The 21,052-nt window shown below is 37.3% G+C and overlaps 1 protein-coding gene across 2 annotated transcripts in view; it reads right to left on the bottom strand.

The window, feature by feature from the left end:
* Nucleotides 1-21,052, bottom strand: part of LOC311294934 (uncharacterized protein) — a 453,797-nt gene that overhangs the window by 68,400 nt on the left and 364,345 nt on the right. The window lies entirely within an intron of this gene.

Genomic DNA, 21,052 nt, shown 5'->3' with positions numbered 1-21,052 from the left:
ACTTCATGCACACTGAGTTTGGTGGGGATTGGATGAATTCTCTAGGAGGAGTACTTCGCATTCCACAGCAAGCGTTTTCCAAACAACCCATAATAGCCGACTTCCTGTTGGGCTGGCGTAAAACTTGACCGGGGGAAAGTTGTTCGGCCCGATGAGATCTATATGTGTACCAAGTTTCATATTAATTAATGCAAGCGTGTTTGATCTATGGACCAAGTTTTGGGACCCCGTTCAAGGGGGCGCTGTTGAGCCCCCCTGCCACGCCCGGGTACCAGCTTCAGCCCGTCCCTGATGGCAGGGGGTTCTGACTTGTGTGCAAAGTTTCAAGAGTTTTTGAGCACGTTAAGGACCCCAAAAGCCCCTGAAACCTTGATTAACAATATAAAAGCAATAGTCAAATTCCCCCCTCCCCTCTCACACACAGAGACACAGAGAGAGGGAGAGAAAATTCTTCAGAAAATCCACATTCAAACCAAAATATCTCTCTTCCTGTTGGTCGGAGGTAGTTAATGTCAATTAGAAAGTTGTCCGTCTTGATGAGAACAATACACATACCAAGTTTTGTTGCTGTTGATAAAACTAACCCCCCCACTTATGACTAAAGGTGGCGCTACTGAGCCCCTCACCACGCCCGTTTCTGAAACTTTGCACATGTCTACTGGCTAATAAATGTGATGTGTCTGTCGAGTTTCATCCAATTTCAAGTATGTTAAGAGTCTCAAAAGCATCAAAAAAGAATATTAAAGTTTGAAGCGTTGCCACGACAACAGTATTAAAGATATCAAAAATCCTTTCACAAGTCTACATCTGCCGTGTGTTTACATTATACACATAAAGTTTGAAGCAAATCGGGTAAAAATAAGAGGGTGATTTCAAAGCATTTTGAAAGTGACACACTTCCTGCTGCCAGTTGGTGGCGCTATAACTTTGACTCACAATAGTCACATCCATGTGATCGGCCTCTTACAACGAACACACTGCGGAAGTTTCATCAAGATCAGTTAATGTATGCAGAAGTTATAACACACTTCCTGTTTATCTTTTCTCGCTATAAATTCGTTTCATCGCCACGGCCAAACCGTTCGAGATATCAAAAATCCGTCCGCAATTTAGCATCCTCAATGGCTTGACTTCATGCTGACCGAGTTTGGTGTGGATCGGATCAATTCCCTCGGAGGAGTACATTAAATTCCACAGCATGCGTTTTTCAAACAACCCATAATAGCTGACTTCCTGTTGGGCAGAGCTAATAACTTAGAGTGCGAAAGTTGTTCGGCCCGATGAGATCTATATGTGTACCGAGTTTCATACTAATACGTTCTTGTATGTGTCCAAGATTTAAGATTGTGTTCTAGGGGGCGCTGTTGAGCCCCCCTGCCACGCCCGGGTACCAGCTTCAGCCCGGCCCTAATGGCCGCGGGTTCTGACCTGCGTGCAAAGTTTCATGAGTTTTTGAGCACGTTAAAGGCCCCAAAAGCCCCCGAACCCTTGAAGAACAATAATAATAAATATAGCTGCGAGCAGCGATTGCGGGCCCAAGCCGGTGGCACCGCCACCCCGGTGCCTTTAGTTACCTAAAGGCACCGGGGATGGCGGTGCCACCGGCTTTGGCCCTCCATCGCTGCTCGCAGCTATATTTATATATATATATATATATATATATATATATATATATGTATATAAATATCTATATATATACACACACACACACACACACACACACATATATATATATATATATATATATATACTTATATATATACGTATATATATATATATATAAATATAAGACAGAAAATTTTACTTGTCTTACCTTATTCTGATTTTATGATACACCCAAAATATTCCACAACAAATCCTTTAAATTTAATGTAAAAATAAAAACGAAAGTAAGCAGTGTTGGTCTCACGTAACCCTCTCATTAGAATCAAAATGTTTCAATATTTGCGATGTATTTGGATGCTAAACTATTCTTTATTATAGGCTTTGTACTTCACTCGTGTTCCAATATCGATGGAAAAAATCATCCTCTTCACACGCGCAAAAATGTTCTTGGAAACATCACAGTGGAGCTCTGCTTACTGTGAATGGTACAGATTGTACTACTGACTATTTAAACAGAGCAGTGTAATTCGTTTATGTTAGGTTGACTATTTTTATTATTATATTGTATTAGGGCTATAATGAACAGGCTGCGATGTCAAGATTGCAATTCTGGAATGTGTGTGTGTGTGTGACGCGGTTGCGGTTGAACAGTGGACACAAAAACATAAATAAAATGTTTTAGTTAATTCCTACATCCATAGGAATACATTGAAAATGCTCGCTCTACTCCGCACCATTATCAATGTCTGTGCGGACGTCTGTATTTTACTAGTATATAGTATACTATAGTTAGCGATTTAAAAGCGCTCAGTGGTGTCACACGTCGATTAACCGGTGGGAAAATGTTATCACAGTCACATCCCTAATATATTTATATATAAATACAATAGGCCTACCTGAAAGAGAATTTTACTTGCCCGACCAGAGTATAGCCTGATTAGAACGTCAATAACAAAAAAATAACTTGGGAATCACTAAAACGAGAGATTATTCTAATTTCATTACATTCATTTTAAGTTGCAATCAGCAGTTAATAATAAATGTATTACTGATCAATGGTAACAAGGTTGCACTGCTGAGGCTCATGCTGCTTCTCCAGGAGAATTGTAAACAAATGAGCGCAGCACACAAAAAAGCAACCCAGTTAACAACATACTGACTATAAAAATTACAAATATGGAGTTTTTATATATTTTATAACATATGATAGAGTTAAGCAACCTCACTTGACAAGTAGGCAACTATTTCCTGAATACAATCACGATTGAAACTGTGACATTGATTTCATACAACAGGTTAATAAACAGTTACAATTAAGTCACTTACATTTTAGATGCAATATTGACTGTTTTTGTTCTGTTTCAGCAGCAAAAATAGTTAAACAAAGATCACAGCAACTTGTTTTCTCATTACTGAATGATTCAGCATTTTGAAACGAATCGCTTGACTCAAAGATTCAATGGTCAATCCATAAACATCTGTCTCAATCATGAATGACTCAGTCATTGGAACGAATCATTTGAACGAATGAATCAATGACTCGCTCATTAAGATGGTCGCCTGGCGACACCTAATGGCGGTTTAGTGTTATGTTTAAAAGTATCATTCTTTCCAACGTGCACCATTATCAATGTCCGTGCGGACGTCCGTTTTTTTACTTTCACTTTTATATTAGCGATTTAAAAGCACCCACTCGTGTCACACGTCGATTAACCGGTGGGAAAATATCCTCAGACACATACCTAATAAATGTATATTTAAATACAATATTGGCCTACCTGGTAAAAAGTTTTATATACTATTTTGATGTCCTTTTGGACACAAGAGGGCAGTATAGCCCTATGTTTGCTTTTTTGTTGAACCAAATAGCACTAAATAGCCTGTTTTTAACTTTTTCATTCTTCTTGAATTGCAAAAACAGAATAAAATGGGTTTAGTTGTGATATTTGTATACTTTTATATAGAAATAAATGGTATATAATTACATTTTTAGAAGATTTTTAGTGTTTCCTTTTTGGACATTAATCCCTCGCCATAGCAAAACCGTTTGAGATATTTATTATCCATTCACAACTTAGCATATATAATGTAGTTTCATCATGTTGAAAAAGTTTGGTACGAATAAAATAAATAGTTTAAGAGGAGTGGCTAAAAATTCAGAGGCTGATTTTGCAAAAAAATTCACATTCAGACCAAAATATCTGACTTCCTGATGGCCAGAGCTATTGAATGTAAATTAGAAAGTTGTCCGGCTTGATGAGAACAATATAAAAACTATTTTTTCTTTACTGTAGTTAAAACTAACCCCCCCACTTTTGTCTAAAGCATGTTGAAAGTGACACACTTCCTGCTGCCAGTTGGTGGCGCTATAACTTTGACTCACAATAGCTACATCCATCTGATCGGCCTCTTACCACGAACACACTGCTGAAGTTTCATCAAGATCAGTTAATGTATGCAGAAGTTATTCCACTTCCGTGTTTCTCTTTTCTCGCCATAAATTCGATTCCTCGCCACAGCCAAACCGTTCGAGATATCAAAAATCCGTCCGCAATTTAGCATCCTCAAAGTCTTGACTACATGCACACCGAGTTTGAAGGGGACACGGTGAATTTTCTAGGAGGAGTATTTCACATTCCACAGCAAGCGTTTTCCAAACAACCCATAATAGCCGACTTCCTGTTGGGCTGGCGTAAAACTTGACCGGGGTAAAGTTGTTCGGCCCGATGAGATCTATATGTGTACCGAGTTTCATATTAATTCATGCGAGCGTGTTTGATATATGGATCAAGTTTTAGAACCCCGTTCAAGGGGGCGCTGTTGAGCCCCCCAGCCACGCCCGGGTACCAGCTTCAGCCCGGCCCTGATGGCCGTGGGTTTTGACCTGTGTGCAAAGTTTCAAGAGTTTTTGAGCACGTTAAGGACCCCAAAAGCCCCTGAAACCTTGATTAACAATATAAAAGCAAGAGTCAAATCCCCCCCTCCCCTCACACACACACAGACACAGAGAGAGGGAGAGAAAATTCTTCAGAAAATCCACATTCAAACCAAAATATCTCTCTTCCTGTTGGTCGGAGATGGTTCATGTAAATTAGAAAGTTGTCCGTCTTGATGAGAACAATACACATACCAAGTTTTGTGATTCTAGGAAAAACTAAGCCCCCATTTTTGCCTAAAGGTGGCGCTACTGAGCCATTCCACCACGCCCGTTTCTGAAACTTTGCACATGTCTACTGGCTAATAAATGTGATGTGTCTGTTGAGTTTCATGCAATTTCAAGTATGTTAAGAGTCTCAAAAGCATCAAAAAAGAATATTAAAGTTTGATGCGTTGCCACGGTAACAGTATCTAAGATATCAATAATCCTTTCACAGGTTTACATCTGCCGTGTGTCTACATTGTACACATAAAGTTTGAAGCAAATCGGGTAAAAATAAGACACTGATTTCAAAGCATTTTGAAAGTGACATATTCCTGCTGCCAGTTGGTGGCGCTATAACTTTGACTCACAATAGTCACATCCATGTGATCGGCCTCTTACCACGAACACACTGCTGAAGTTTCATCAAGATCAGTTAATGTATGCAGAAGTTATAACACACTTCCTGTTTCATTTTTTCGCCATAAATTTGTTTCCTCGCCACGGCCAAACCGTTCGAGATATCAAAAATCCGTCCGCAATTTAGCATCCTCAATGTCTTGACTTCATGCACACCGAGTTTGGAGGCGAATCGATGAATTCCCTAGGAGGAGTACATTAAATTCCACAGCATGCGTTTCCAAACAACGCTAAATAGCCAACTTCCTGTTTGGCTGGCGTAAAACTTAGAGCACGAAAGTTGTTCGGCCCGATGAGATCTATATGTGTACCGAGTTTCATATTATTACATGCAAGCGTGTTTGATTTATGGACACGTGTTCGGATCCCGTTCCAGGGGGCGCTGTCGAGCCCCCCTGCCACGCCCGGGTACCAGCTTCAGTCCGGACCTGATGGCCGCGGGTTCTGACGTGTGTGCAAAATTTCAAGAGTTTTCGAGCATGTTAAGAGCCCCAAAAGTGCCCGAAAGGTTGACAAAATAATAATAATAATAATAATAAAATATAGCTGCGAGCAGCGATTACGGGCCCAAGCCGGTGGCACCGCAACCCCGGTGCCTTTAGTTACCTAAAGGCACCGGGGTGGCGGTACCGCCGGCTTTGGCCCTCCATCGCTGCTCGCAGCTATATTTATATATATATATATATATATATATATATATATATATATATATATATATATATATACATACATACATACACACACATACATATATATGTATATATGTATATATATATATATATATATATATTATTGTTCAAAAGTTTGGGGTCAGTAAGATTTTTAATGTTTTTAGGAGAAGTCTCTTCTGCTCACCAAGGCTGCATTTATTGATTAAAAATACAAACAAAAACAGTAATATTCTGAAATATTATTCCAATTTAAAACAGCTGTTTTCAATTTTAAAATATTTTACATAGTAATTCATTTCTGTGATCAAAGTTGAGTTTTCAGCATCATTACTCCAGTCTTCAGTGTCACATGATCCTTCAGAAATCATACTAATATGATGATTGATGCTCAATAAATATTCATTATTATTTTCAATGTTGAAAACAGTTGTGTACAGATTTGATGAATGTAAAGTTCAAAAGAACAGCATATATTTCAAATATATATATTTTTAACATTATAAATGTCTTTACTGTAACTGTTGATCAGTTTAACTCATCCTTCATAAATAAAAGTACTGATTTATTTTATTTCTTTCCCCCAAAAATACAATTTTAATTATTACTAACCACAAACTTTTGAGCGGTAGTGTTTAACATTACAAAAGCTTTAGATTTCAGATAAATGCTGTTCTTTTGAACTTTCTATTCATCAAAGACTGTACACAACTGTTTTCGACATTTAAAATAATAATGAATGTTTCTTGAGTATCAATCATCATATTAGAATAATTTCTGAAGGATCATGTGACAGTGACGACTGGAGTAATGATGCTGAAAACTCAGCTTTGATCACAGGAATAAATAACAGTTTAAAATATATTAAAATAGAAAGCAGCTGTTTTAAATTGGAATACTATTTTACAATATGACTGTTTTTGTTTGTATTTTTAATCAAATAAATGCAGCCTTGGTGAGCAGAAGAAACTTCTCTGTTATGTGCGCGCCACAGACTGCACGCACGTCCGCTTAGAGTTCCGCCTTTTGCCTTCCGTCAATATTACGTTATTAGAAAAATATTTTTTTAGAGAATCGATTTTTTGACATTTGTGAATCGATTCAGAATCGTCCACGTCCGCATCGCGATGCATCTAAGAATCAATTTTTTCTCCCACCCCTAGATTTCATACAACAGGTTAATAAACAGTTACAATTAAGTCACTTACATTTTAGATGCAATGTTGACTGTTTTTGTTCTGTTTCAGCAGCGAAAATAGTTAAACAAAGATCACGGCAGAACCATCATGCATCACGTGTTTTCTCATAACTGAACGATTCAGCATTTTTAACGAATCGGTTAACTCAAAGATTGAATGATCAATCCATAAACATCTGTCTTAATCATGATCGACTCATTCGAACGAATCGTTTGAACGAATGAATCAATGACTCGCTTATTAAGATGGATGCCTGGCGACACCTAATGGCGGTTTAGTGTTGTTTAAAAGCATCATTCTTTCCCACATGTGTGTGATTTGTGTGTGCAACATTATCATTATTTTTCTTTCACTATTATATTAGCGATTTAAAAGCACCCACTCGTGTCACACGTCGATTAACCGGTGGGAAAATATCCTCAGACACATACCTAATAAATGTATATTTAAATACAATATTGGCCTACCTGGTAAAAAGTTTTATATACTATTTTGATGTCCTTTTGGACACAAGAGGGCAGTATAGCCCTATGTTTGCTTTTTTGTTGAACCAAATAGCACTAAATAGCCTGTTTTTAACTTTTTCATTCTTCTTGAATTGCAAAAACAGAATAAAATGGGTTTAGTTGTGATATTTGTATACTTTTATATAGAAATAAATGGTATATAATTACATTTTTAGAAGATTTTTAGTGTTTCCTTTTTGGACATTAATCCCTCGCCATAGCAAAACCGTTTGAGATATTTATTATCCATTCACAACTTAGCATATTTAATGTAGTTTCATCATGTTGAAAAAGTTTGGTACGAATAAAATAAATAGTTTAAGAGGAGTGGCTAAAAATTCAGAGGCTGATTTTGCAAAAAAATTCACATTCAGACCAAAATATCTGACTTCCTGATGGCCAGAGCTATTGAATATAAATTAGAAAGTTGTCCGGCTTGATGAGAACAATATAAAAACTATTTTTTCTTTACTGTAGTTAAAACTAACCCCCCCACTTTTGTCTAAAGCATGTTGAAAGTGACACACTTCCTGCTGCCAGTTGGTGGCGCTATAACTTTGACTCACAATAGCTACATCCATCTGATCGGCCTCTTACCACGAACACACTGCTGAAGTTTCATCAAGATCAGTTAATGTATGCAGAAGTTATTCCACTTCCGTGTTTCTCTTTTCTCGCCATAAATTCGATTCCTCGCCACAGCCAAACCGTTCGAGATATCAAAAATCCGTCCGCAATTTAGCATCCTCAAAGTCTTGACTACATGCACACCGAGTTTGGAGGGGACACGGTGAATTTTCTAGGAGGAGTACTTCGCATTCCACAGGAAGCGTTTTCCAAACAACCAATAATAGCCGACTTCCTGTTGGGCTGGCGTAAAACTTGACCGGGGGAAAGTTGTTCGGCCCGATGAGATCTATATGTGTACCGAGTTTCATATTAATTCATGCAAGCGTGTTTGATCTATGGACCAAGTTTTGGGACCCCGTTCAAGGGGGCGCTGTTGAGCCCCCCTGCCACGCCTGGGTACCAGCTTCAGCCTGTCCCTGATGGCAGGGGGTTCTGACTTGTGTGCAAAGTTTCAAGAGTTTTTGAGCACGTTAAGGACCCCAAAAGCCCCTGAAACCTTGATTAACAATATAAAAGCAATAGTCAAATTCCCCCCTCCCCTCTCACACACAGAGACACAGAGAGAGGGAGAGAAAATTCTTCAGAAAATCCACATTCAAACCAAAATTTCTCTCTTCCTGTTGGTTGGAGGTAGTTAATGTCAATTAGAAAGTTGTCCGTCTTGATGAGAACAATACACATACCAAGTTTTGTTGCTGTTGATAAAACTAACCCCCCCCACTTATGACTAAAGGTGGCGCTACTGAGCCCCTCACCACGCCCGTTTCTGAAACTTTGCACATGTCTACTGGCTAATAAATGTGATGTGTCTGTCGAGTTTCATGCAATTTCAAGTATGTTAAGAGTCTCAAAAGCATCAAAAAAGAATATTAAAGTTTGAAGCGTTGCCATGGCAACATTATTAAAGATATCAAAAATCCTTTCACAGGTCTACATCTGCCGTGTGTTTACATTATACACATAAAGTTTGAAGCAAATTGGGTAAAAATAAGAGGGTGATTTTAAAGCATTTTGAAAGGGACACACTTCCTGCTGCCAGTTGGTGGCGCTTTAACTTAGACTCACAGTAGTCACATCCATGTGATCGGCCTCTTACAACGAACACACTGCTGAAGTTTCATCAAGATCAGTTAATGTATGCAGAAGTTATAACACACTTCCTGTTTCCATTATTCGCCATAAATTCGTGTCCTCGCCACGGCCAAACCGTTCGAGATATCAAAAATCCGTCCGCAATTTAGCATCCTCAATGTCTTGACTTCATGCTGACTGAGTTTGGAGGCGATTGGATGAATTCCCTAGGAGGAGTACATTAAATTCCACAGCATGCGTTTCCAAACATCCCATAATAGCCAACTTCCTGTTGGGCTGGCGTAAAACTTAGAGCACGAAAGTTGTTCGGCCCGATGAGATCTATATGTGTTCCGAGTTTCATATTATTACATGCAAGTGTGTTTGATTTATGGACAAGTGTTCGGATTCCGTACCAGGGGGCGCTGTTGAGCCCCCCTGCCACGCCCGGGTACCAGCTTCAGCCCGGCCCTAATGGCCGCGGGTTCTGACATGCGTGCAAAGTTTCATGAGTTTTTGAGCACGTTAAAGGCCCCAAAAGCCCCCGAACCCTTGAAGAACAATAATAATAATAATAATAATAATAATAATCCTAACGAAAACAATAGGGCCTTCGCCCTTTCAGGGCTTGGGCCCTAATAATCCTACCGGAAACAATAGGGCCTTCGCCCTTTCAGGGCTTGGGCCCTAATAATAATCCTAACGAAAACAATAGGGCCTTCGCCCCTTCAGGGCTTGGGCCCTAATAATAATAATCCTAACGAAAACAATAGGGCCTTCGCCCTTTCAGGGCTTGGGCCCTAATAATAATAATCCTACCGAAAACAATAGGGCCTTCGCCCTTTCAGGGCTTGGGCCCTAATAATCCTACCGAAAACAATAGGGCCTTCGCCCTTTCAGGGCTTGGGCCCTAATAATAAAATATAGCTGCGAGCAGCGATTACGGGCCCAAGCCGGTGGCACCGCAACCCCGGTGCCTTTAGTTACCTAAAGGCACCGGGGTGGCGGTACCGCCGGCTTTGGCCCTCCATCGCTGCTCGCAGCTATATTTATATATATATATATATATATATGTATTTATTATACAAACATATATATATATATATATATATGTATTTATTATACAAACATATATATATATATATATATATATATATATATATATTTATATATATACCGTTCAAAAGTTTGGGGTCAGGAAGATTTTTAATGTTTTTAGGAGAAGTCTCTTCTGCTCACCAAGGCTGCATTTATTTGATTAAAAATACAAACAAAAACAGTAATATTGTGAAATATTATTCCAATTTAAAACAGCTGTTTTCTATTTTAAAATATTTTACACTGTAATTAATTTATGTGATCAAAGCTGAGTTTTCAGCATCATTACTCCCATCTTCAGTGTCACATGATCCTTCAGAAACCATTCTAATATGATGATCGATGGTCAATACATATTAATTATTATTTTCAATGTTGAAAACAGTTGTGTACAGATTTTTTTTCAAAATGCGTTGATAAATGTAAAGTTCAAAAGAACAGCATTTATTTCAAATATATATTTTTTAACATTATAAATGTCTGTACTGTAACTTTTGATCAGTTTAACTCAATCTCGATGAATAAAAGTATTGATTTATTTTATTTCTTTCCCCCAAAAATAAAAATAAAATTATTACTGACCCCAAACTTCTGAACGGTAGTGTTTAATGTTACAAAAGCTTTAGATTTCAGATAAATGCTGTTCTTTTGAACTTTCTATTCATCAAAGACTGTACACAACTGTTTTCGACATTTAAAATAATAATGAATGTTTCTTGAGCATCAATCATCATATTAGAATAATTTCTGAAGGATCATGTGACAGTGACGACTGGAGTAATGATGCTGAAAACTCAGCTTTGATCACAGGAATAAATAACAGTTTAAAATATATTAAAATAGAAAGCAGCTGTTTTAAATTGGAATACTATTTTACAATATTACTGTTTTTGTTTGTATTTTTAATCAAATAAATGCAGCCTTGGTGAGCAGAAGAAACTTCGCTTAAAAATCTTACTGACCCCAAATTTTTGAACAGTAGTATATATATATATTATATAAAAATGTAAGGGATAAGACACAGATAATTTTACTTGCCTGACCTGATTAGAACAATGAAAAAACTTAAATGAAAAAATAACTTGGGAATCACTAAAACGAGGGCGCGATTGAACAGTGGACACATAAAAACATACTCTGTCATTTTGTTCAGAACATCATTCAAACTGCAAAGTGTTAACTTATATTTTTGTACAGTAGCAATAAAACACAACATTGTGCTTTTTTAAAATACATTCAAGCAATCCGCCCCGAAAATGAAACTAAAATGCTCACGGCTGCACAGGCATTCATAATGGTGCGCGTCCTCAGCGAGGAACGAGCAGAACAGAGTCAACGTTTTTTAGGTCATTGCTCCTTCCACAGGAATTTATTGAAAAAGCTCGCTCTGCTCCGCACCATTATCAATGTCCGTGCGGACGAACATATTTTACTTTCGTTTTTAAGTTAGCGATTAAAAAGCCCCCAGCGGTGTCACACGTCAGTTAACCGGTGGTAAAATATTCTCACTGTCACATACCTAGTATATTTTTATATAGATATAATAGGCCTACCTGATTTTGAACACAAGAGGGCAGTATAGCACTATGTTTGACTTTATTTATTTATTGTTTAGACTAAACAACCATTCTGGCAGTTTTTAAACTTAAACTTCATTCTTAAATTGAAAAAAAAGAATAAAATGAGTTAAGTTCTGATATTTGTATACTTTTATATAGTAATAAATGGTGTATAATTACATTTTTAGAATATATGAGCCTTTTACTGTTTACTTTTTAGACAATAATTTAATCCCTCGCCATAGCAAAACCGTTTGAGATATTTATTATCCGTTCACAATTTAGCATCATTAATATATTTTTATCATGTTGAAAAAGTTTGGTGGGAATAAAATAAACCACTTAGATAAAGGTGGCTAAAAATTCAGAGGCTGATTTTGCAAAAAAATCCACATTCAGACCAAAATATCTGACTTCCTGATGGTCAGAGCTAATGACTTTAAATTAGAAAGTTGTCCGGGTCGATGAGATCAATATATGAACTGAGTTTTTTTTACTGTAGTTAAAACTAACCCCCCCACTTTTGTCAAAAGCATGTTGAAAGTGACACACTTCCTGCTGCCAGTTGGTGGCGCTATAACTTTGAATCACAATAGCCACATCCATCTGATCGGCCTCTTACCACGAACACACTGGTGAAGTTTCATCAAGATCAGTTAATGTATGCAGCAGTTATTCCACTTCGTGTTTCTCTTTTCTCGCCATAAATTCGATTCCTCGCCACGGCCAAACCGTTCGAGATATCAAAAATCCGTCGGCAATTTAGCATCCTCAAAGTCTTGACTACATGCACACCGAGTTTGGAGGGGACACGGTGAATTTTCTAGGAGGAGTATTTCACATTCCACAGCAAGCGTTTTCCAAACAACCCATAATAGCCGACTTCCTGTTGGGCTGGCGTAAAACTTGACCAGGGGAAAGTTGTTCGGCACGATGAGATCTATATGTGTACCGAGTTTCATATTAATTCATGCAAGCGTGTTTGATATATGGACCAAGTTTTAGAACCCCGTTCAAGGGGGCGCTGTTGAGCCCCCCAGCCACGCCCGGGTACCAGCTTCAGCCCGGCCCTGATGGCCGTGGGTTCTGACCTGTGTGCAAAGTTTCAAGAGTTTTTGAGCACGTTAAGGACCCCAAAAGCCCCTGAAACCTTGATTAACAATATAAAAGCAATAGTCAAATCCCCCCTCCCCTCACACACACACAGACACAGAGAGAGGGAGAGAAAATTCTTCAGAAAATCCACATTCAAACCAAAATATCTCTCTTCCTGTTGGTCGGAGATGGTTAATGTCAATTAGAAAGTTGTCCGTCTTGATGAGAACAATACACATACCAAGTTTTGTTGCTGTTGATAAAACTAACCGCCCCATTTATGACTAAAGGTGGCGCTACTGAGCCCCTCACCACGCCCATTTCTGAAACTTTGCACATGTCTACGGGCTAATAAATGTGATGTGTCTGTCGAGTTTCATCCAATTTCAAGTATGTTAAGAGTCTCAAAAGCATCAAAAAAGAATATTAAAGTTTGAAGCTTTGCCATGGCAACAGTATTAAAGATATCAAAAATCCTTTCACAGGTCTACATCTGCCCAGTGTTTACATTATACACATAAAGTTTGAAGCAAATCGGGTAAAAATAAGAGGGTGATTTCAAAGCAATTTGAAAGTGACACACTTCCTGCTGCCAGTTGGTGGCGCTATAACTTTGACTCACAATAGTCACATCAATGTGATCGGCCTCTGACCATGAACACACTGCTGAAGTTTTATCAAGATCAGTCAATGTATGCAGAAGTTATAATACACTTCCTGTGTCCCATTATTCGCCATAAATTCGTTTCCTCGCCTTGGCCAAACCGTTCGAGATATCAAAAATCCGTCCGCAATTTATCATCCTCAATGTCTTGACTTCATGCACACCGAGTTTTGAGGCGAATGGATGAATTTCCTAGGAGGAGTACATCAAATTCCACAGCATGCGTTTTCCAAACAACCCATAATAGCCGACTTCCTGTTGGGCTGGCGTAAAACTTAGAGCACGAAAGTTGTTCAGCCCAATAAGATCTATATGTGTACCGAGTTTCATATTAATTCATGCAAGAGTGTTTGGTATATGGACCAAGTTTTCGGACCGCACTCGGACCCCATTCAAGGGGGCGCTGTCGAGCCCCCCTGCCACGCCCAGGTACCATCTTCATCCCGGCCCTAATGGCCGCAGCTTCTGACCTGTGTGCAAAGTTTCATGAGTTTTTGAGCACGTTAAATGCCCCAAAAGCCCCCGAACCCTTGAACAATAATAATAATAAATATAGCTGCGAGCAGCGATTACGGGCCCAAGCCGGTGGCACCGCAACCCCGGTGCCTTTAGTTACCTAAAGGCACCGGGGTGGTGGTACCGCCGGCTTTGGCCCTCCATCGCTGCTCGCAGCTATATTTATATATATATATATATATATATATATATATATATATATATATATATATATATATATATACATACATACACACACATACATATATATGTATATATATATATATATATATATATTATTGTTCAAAAGTTTGGGGTCAGTAAGATTTTTAATGTTTTTAGGAGAAGTCTCTTCTGCTCACCAAGGCTGCATTTATTGATTAAAAATACAAACAAAAACAGTAATATTGTGAAATATTATTCCAATTTAAAACAGCTGTTTTCAATTTTAAAATATTTTACATAGTAATTCATTTCTGTGATCAAAGTTGAGTTTTCAGCATCATTACTCCAGTCTTCAGTGTCACATGATCCTTCAGAAATCATACTAATATGATGATTGATGCTCAATAAATATTCATTATTATTTTCAATGTTGAAAACAGTTGTGTACAGATTTTTTTTTTCAAAATCCTTTGATGAATGTAAAGTTCAAAAGAACAGCATATATTTCAAATATATATATTTTTAACATTATAAATGTCTTTACTGTAACTGTTGATCAGTTTAACTCATCCTTCATAAATAAAAGTACTGATTTATTTTATTTCTTTCCCCCAAAAATACAATTTTAATTATTACTAACCACAAACTTTTGAGCGGTAGTGTTTAACGTTACAAAAGCTTTAGATTTCAGATAAATGCTGTTATTTTGAACTTTCTATTCATCAAAGACTGTACACAACTGTTTTCGACATTTAAAATAATAATGAATGTTTCTTGAGTATCAATCATCATATTAGAATAATTTCTGAAGGATCATGTGACAGTGACGACTGGAGTAATGATGCTGAAAACTCAGCTTTGATCACAGGAATAAATAACAGTTTAAAATATATTAAAATAGAAAGCAGCTGTTTTAAATTGGAATACTATTTTACAATATTACTGTTTTTGTTTGTATTTTTAATCAAATAAATGCAGCCTTGGTGAGCAGAAGAAACTTCTCTGTTATGTGCGCGCCACAGACTGCACGCACGTCCGCTTAGAGTTCCGCCTTTTGCCTTCCGTCAATATTACGTTATTAGAAAAATATTTTTTTAGAGAATCGATTTTTTGACATTTGTGAATCGATTCAGAATCGTCCACGTCCGCATCGCGATGCATCTAAGAATCAATTTTTTCTCCCACCCCTAGATTTCATACAACAGGTTAATAAACAGTTACAATTAAGTCACTTACATTTTAGATGCAATGTTGACTGTTTTTGTTCTGTTTCAGCAGCGAAAATAGTTAAACAAAGATCACGGCAGAACCATCACGCATCACGTGTTTTCTCATAACTGAACGATTCAGCATTTTTAACGAATCGGTTGACTCAAAGATTGAATGATCAATCCATAAACATCTGTCTTAATCATGATCGACTCATTCGAACGAATCGTTTGAACGAATGAATCAATGACTCGCTTATTAAGATGGATGCCTGGCGACACCTAATGGCGGTTTAGTGTTGTTTAAAAGCATCATTCTTTCCCACATGTGTGTGATTTGTGTGTGCAACATTATCATTATTTTTCTTTCACTATTATATTAGCGATTTAAAAGCACCCACTCGTGTCACACGTCGATTAACCGGTGGGAAAATATCCTCAGACACATACCTAATAAATGTATATTTAAATACAATATTGGCCTACCTGGTAAAAAGTTTTATATACTATTTTGATGTCCTTTTGGACACAAGAGGGCAGTATAGCCCTATGTTTGCTTTTTTGTTGAACCAAATAGCACTAAATAGCCTGTTTTTAACTTTTTCATTCTTCTTGAATTGCAAAAACAGAATAAAATGGGTTTAGTTGTGATATTTGTATACTTTTATATAGAAATAAATGGTATATAATTACATTTTTAGAAGATTTTTACTTTAATCCCTCGCCATAGCAAAACCGTTTGAGATATTTATTATCCATTCACAATTTAGCATATTTAATGTAGTTTCATCATGTTGAAAAAGTTTGGTACGAATAAAATAAATAGTTTAAGAGGAGTGGCTAAAAATTCAGAGGCTGATTTTGCAAAAAAATTCACATTCAGACCAAAATATCTGACTTCCTGATGGCCAGAGCTATTGAATGTAAATTAGAAAGTTGTCCGGCTTGATGAGAACAATATACAAACTATTTTTTCTTTACTGTAGTTAAAAGTAACCCCCCCACTTTTGTCAAAAGCATGTTGAAAGTGACACACTTCCTGCTGCCAGTTGGTGGCGCTATAACTTTGACTCACAATAGCTACATCCATCTGATCGGCCTCTTACCACGAACACACTGCTGAAGTTTCATCAAGATCAGTTAATGTATGCAGAAGTTATTCCACTTCCGTGTTTCTCTTTTCTCGCCATAAATTCGATTCCTCGCCACAGCCAAACCGTTCGAGATATCAAAAATCCGTCCGCAATTTAGCATCCTCAAAGTCTTGACTACATGCACACCGAGTTTGAAGGGGACACGGTGAATTTTCTAGGAGGAGTATTTCACATTCCACAGCAAGCGTTTTCCAAACAACCCATAATAGCCGACTTCCTGTTGGGCTGGCGTAAAACTTGACCGGGGTAAAGTTGTTCGGCCCGATGAGATCTATATGTGTACCGAGTTTCATATTAATTCATGCGAGCGTGTTTGATATATGGATCAAGTTTTAGAACCCCGTTCAAGGGGGCGCTGTTGAGCCCCCCTGCCACGCCCGGGTACCAGCTTCAGCCCGGCCCTGATGGCCGTGGGTTCTGACCTGTGTGCAAAGTTTCAAGAGTTTTTGAGCATGTTAAGGACCCCAAAAGCCCCTGAAACCTTGATTAACAATATAAAAGCAATAGTCAAATCCCCCCCCTCCCCTCACACACACACAGACACAGAGAGAGGGAGAGAAAATTCTTCAGAAAATCCACATTCAAACCAAAATATCTCTCTTCCTGTTGGTCGGAGATGGTTAATGTCAATTAGAAAGTTACCTTGTAAATATATGTTTTGCTATTTTATTAAACAGTTTTCACATATAAATCAACAACAATTAAAATTTTAACAATATCTCAAGTGTAATCTTTCTTTTTAAAAAGTATGCATTTTATTATACGTATTTCAAAATTAAGGATTCATTAGTTTAAATATTGGAACAAACACTATAATAACATCTTAGTTGATAATTCAATATACCTACTTTATTTTTGACAAAACATCACTATATATTTAACATGAGAAGAAATTGGCGGACAAAAGCTTATTTGATGTGACAGTAGTCTTTTTTACAGTAAAAACGTTATAATCTATACAAAACTAATCAACGAAATCTTGTCTAAACATTCATATTTCGTCTGTTTTACTCATCTCAGTATAGCAATATAGTTTGGTAAAAGCTAAACTAGTAGATGTGTTCATGTAAAAATAACATGTTTACTAATGTAAGTGAAAGTGTGAATGAACGGCACAGATGAGCGCTGTTGTTTACTACAGCTGTAATAAACATCTGTGCCGGTCATTCATTTACAAACAGACACGCGATTCATATTTAAACAGTCTTTTTGCGAACTGTAGAAAACATCGCACATCTGTGCTTTCATTCATTCACACGCAGACATGCAATTCATATTTACAGGGGTGATAGTAGAAAAAAATCCTGAGCCTGAACTTTTTTCCCTGGGAGGCCCCTAAGCCAAGATATATGCCCTGATTAACATAATTGTCAAGTGGGATCCAGGGGTGTGCTCCCCTATGAGAACATTTTGATAAATAGTCCCTTAAATGATAGAGTCTTGTGACTTTTGTGGATATAAATGGACATCATTCAGACATGAGATGAACAAACCCAATACAAGCCTATATTACAGTAGCAGGTTTCAGTAAGTCAAATTTAAGACCTTTTTAAGACATTTTAAGACCACAAAGATTGAAATTTAAGACCTACGACGCACTGCCAAAAAAATATTCAAATCGAAGAATTCATTTTATTTCAATGAATTCAGTCATTGAAAAAGCATTTATTTAATTTACAGATAAAGCAATCACATTAGTAACCTTCCACACCCAACGACGCGTGTCAGAGAAAAGAACAGAATCAGATATAAAAAAAAAAATTATAGAAAATTGTACTTTGCATATTATACTGTAAAAAACACATAATTAGTTGATTTCAGTTGATCATAACTAGAGATGAAATGGCATGAACATTTCATTTCATGATTATAGTGACAAAAATGATCACGGTTATCACAGAATCCTGTTCAAAAAGTACTAATACTACACAATGAAATCAATTCACCAAGTTTTATGTCGAAAACTAACAAATAACAAATAAAATAAGCATCAATATACACTTTTTGTTTACATAAACATTAAAATAATACCATTAAAAATGATAGCCAGATTTTAAAAGTGTCTTGCAACATGTTATAGCCTACTAACATATAAGTTACAAGTTCAAAAAGTTTTGACAAAAAAGTTTTTTATAAAAAGATAAACCTCACATATTTCAGACTTTAAATGATTATTTATAAAAAGAAAGAGTCAAAAAAAGATAAATTACTGACATTTACAATGCACTTTAGCTATGCTATGCAACCATGCTCTGTGCTCTCCACAACGATAAAAAAGTTTTAGTGGCTAATGGATTTCCACCGCCGAAAAACATGGAAAAAAACGAGCGCGTCGCTTCAATTATGAGCGTGCTTATTACCGCTTACCGCGCACCTACATTTGAATGAACTTGAGCGCGCAAAAGACGCGATATATGAACGGCCTGTTGGCGAGCTACCTCAAATCAGGCCACTAGCTACTGGAGCTCGCTAGCGATAATTTTTCGGTCAAGTTTGATCCACCTTTATCGACAAGTTTGGTGTCTTCCCCTGGCTTCATAAAGTTGCACTCCATGACTTTGGCTATGTTTCGCGCTGCCAGTGTGGGAAACACATTCGTAGTGTATGAGAAACACAAAACAAATTCGCACGTGGAGTGACTGCTGAATCTATCTGATTGGCCAAAACCCAAGACCAGCCCCTGCCTACCCTATTACCGATTGGCTGAAGTTTACTGGTGTGGTTTAGTGAAAGCAAAGCGCCGGAGCGCTATCAGGCCTGTATTTAAACAGTATTTTTGTGGTTTACAGACACTATTGCATATCGCGATTAGAACAAAGCACTTAAGAATACGCACAACACTTTGTGTTTATTGTGAGTATACACTTAACAAGATTGAATGATGTATAACACTTATATGTAAGATCAAAATCGAGAGAGTATTCTGAGTAAGCACTGATAAGAAAAAAAGCGAGCAGATCACGTCGGCGTGATTGCCGACCCCAGGGGGGTTAAAATAGAATTTGTTTTTGTTTTTTTAAATATTAATTATGTCTGTGGTAGAAAACGTTATGACACCAAGCTATAGCCCCCGAGCCCTACGTGTTCTTAACCCTCTGAGGTCGGCAAACGCGCCCCCGCGTTTTGCTGGATTTTTTTCACATAGCAGCAACATAAACTTAAAAAAATCCGTCATTTACGGTCATATTAATAAAATAAATACATGATTATAAACTATAGAGGGTCTTCTTTTTTTTGTGTACACTCACATTAACATCAAAACCTTGTTTTTATTTTTAAATAAATAAAATAAACAGGGTGCGCTTTCAGCTCACTCTGTCTCCGCAAAAATCTTTCTGAAACAAGTCTGGAAAATGAACTGAAACTCAGCTAATACTTATCACACAACCATGAAACATGCGTCTAAAGAAAGCTTTAAATTTCTACTTTTAAATAAAACAATTCACATTCAAAACAAATATTCTCCTGCAATGTAATCTGTAAGAAACTAAAGAGAAGTACAGTTTCTCCCGTCTCACCTAATTATCGGTAATGAGTTCACACCCACTCGCAGAGCGCGCTATTCATAAGATAATGAGCTGAGGTGATCTATGCAAAATAAGGTAAACGCCCCCTGAAATGCCTTAAAACCAGCAAGTTTCATTCATTCACTTTCCTGCGCCGTTGGAAGATGACACGATTTACTGGTGAGGAAGCACTTCAGCTAGTCCTGGATAGTGAAGAGGAGTTCACTTTTTCCTCAGAAGAAGAGCACGACTCTGACGACGAACGTTTGTATTTTGAAGAGCGGATTGATCCAGCCGTGGATAATATTTCGGATGAGTAAGTCTTTTTAAATTTACTTGCATAAGTTGACAAGCTATTTTATATAAACGTAGGCTACATATTTTACTGGTTGGACCATTTCCATACTTGTCATTCAGAGTAATCTATATTTAAATGGTCTAGGCTGCTGTATAAAGTAGGAGAGATGCTTCATGCAGTCTGTTTTCTTTCGTTTTTAATAGTTTTGTTCAAAATAACACATTTCGAGCTTTCCATATATTTCTCTGGTAGATTTTAGGCAAAGCTTATGAGTTTGGGTTCATTTATGAGATGAGCTCCAGTTCACATGCCGACACGGAGCTTTATTGCCTGCTATTTTTAATTCTTATGTATTAAATACAAAACGAAATTCACTTTAAAGAAAGGCTTTATACAAAAAATAAACCTAATGAAATGGTCAAAATCTTGTCTGCCCACTCCATTTGTCTCGCGATTGCGCATGATCTTAGATCATGGCCTGTATGAAAGTTAGGATTTTGAAATTAATTTAGAAAATATTATGTATGTTTAGATTATATTTTGACTAGTGTTTATGCTGCCTCATTATCATC

The sequence above is a fragment of the Rutilus rutilus genome (genome assembly GCF_951802725.1).
Source record: "Rutilus rutilus genome assembly, chromosome: 1".
Lineage (NCBI taxonomy): Eukaryota > Metazoa > Chordata > Actinopteri > Cypriniformes > Leuciscidae > Rutilus > Rutilus rutilus.
The sequence above is the reverse complement of the archived record's forward strand: the minus strand, read 5'-3'. Positions and strand labels throughout refer to the sequence as shown.